This window comes from Acyrthosiphon pisum, chromosome A1, assembly GCF_005508785.2.
Source record: "Acyrthosiphon pisum isolate AL4f chromosome A1, pea_aphid_22Mar2018_4r6ur, whole genome shotgun sequence".
Taxonomy (NCBI): Eukaryota; Metazoa; Arthropoda; class Insecta; order Hemiptera; family Aphididae; genus Acyrthosiphon; species Acyrthosiphon pisum.
In genome coordinates, this window is record NC_042494.1 from 17,066,535 (window position 1) to 17,068,101 (window position 1,567).

Below are 1,567 nucleotides of genomic sequence, written 5' to 3' on the forward strand. Positions count from 1 at the left end.
GACCACAATCTACGTTTTGTTTGTACAGTGCAATTGTGTATCATCATACATTTTCTGGTAACTATGTAAATATAAGTTCACCTTTTTCTAACTGGTTTTTTCCCTATCTAGGGTGGTCAAATCATCGGCGAATAGTGTGTGGTTGTTTGTCATGTTTTGGTCGCATCAATGTTCCCGCATCGGCGGCACCGTTTGTCAGTAGTATGTTTTGTGAGTATTGGTCGACCATTTTTGTTCAAATTTGTATAACAGCCGACGGGCTCTAGTCATATTATTATTGTTATCGCCAGCAGGCTCATAGTATTATTATTGTTGTAATTTGCCATCAGGCATACTTTATCATTGTTGTTAGCCGGAAGGCTCATATTATTATTGTTGTAATTAGCCATCAGGCATACTTTATTATCGTTATAGCCAGCAGGTTCATGTTCAATTGTTGTTGTTTTTTTTTTATTTATGTTAGCCAACCAGGCTCATTGTTCAATTGTATTTTACATGATTCTTAAATTATAATATATGATTATTACCTTACTAGTCAAGTTATTAATTATTCAACAGGCGTGAGGGTGTACTTGTTGTTTCACTTTGATACAACAAGCATCGAGCGCGCATTCACAGGCTATGGCCTATATGTGCATAATAATTATTAATAAATTAAAGTTGACTATAGAAATCTAATAATTGATTTGGGGTAGTTCATATGCTCCTGCCTCAGAATGCCTCCTGTGTTTCATATAGCACATTAGCACAAGTCATCACTGATGCAGAAAACAAATTTTATTATTAACAACTAACAAGGAATGTATCCATATAAAATGTGAGCTTTGTGCTTTGCTTGTCAATTTCCTTGATTTATTATTATAATATCTTCTACATTACTACATTAGTACCTAGTATCAACATTATGTATATATTATAAATCCTTATATATAAAGCAGAAACCCGAGGGCGCCGCCTATGTATAAAATCTCAACTAGCGTAGTGGAGAACCAATGAGAAAATTCCGTCTCCCGGGCGGGCGGTCTCCCGGCGGCGGCGGAGCTGCGCAATCACTACCGTCTTATCACTTTTTGCGATTTTTTTCAAAATTTTTCGACATTTCGAGTTTTAACCCCCCGTGGGGCCTCGGGGGGCCCCGTTCGGACCTTATTCGCCTTCCCCGCTAGATTTATAGGCCGCGCGCGGCCGTACTTTTTTCCCGTCGGCCCCGCCGCCGCCGAGATCGCGTGCAAACCGAGCGCCGCCGTCCCGCGTGTCGGTCCATAATTTTTTGGAAAAGTCGAGTTTTACCACTCACAGACGCGTCCGTCCTCCCCGTCGTCGACTTATTCGCCTTCCCCGTTAAATTTAAAGGCCGCGCGAAGCCGCGCTTCCTCCCGGACGAGTCCCGCGGCGGGACGAGTCGATCGCGGAGAGCGCGGCGTCGTCGCGATTTTAACGATTATTCCGACTTTTTCGACTACCGTCACCAATATCTCCTCTACGAGACGTCGGACCTCCCCGTCGAAGACGTATTCGCGTTCCCCGCTAAATTTTATAGGGCCGCGCGCGGCCGTACTTTCTATCC

The 1,567-nt window shown here is 43.3% G+C and overlaps 1 protein-coding gene across 2 annotated transcripts in view; it reads left to right on the top strand.

Annotated features, from left to right (window-relative positions):
• LOC100163858 (guanylate cyclase 32E) overlaps positions 1 to 1,567 on the top strand; it is a 116,871-nt gene that overhangs the window by 81,442 nt on the left and 33,862 nt on the right. The window lies entirely within an intron of this gene.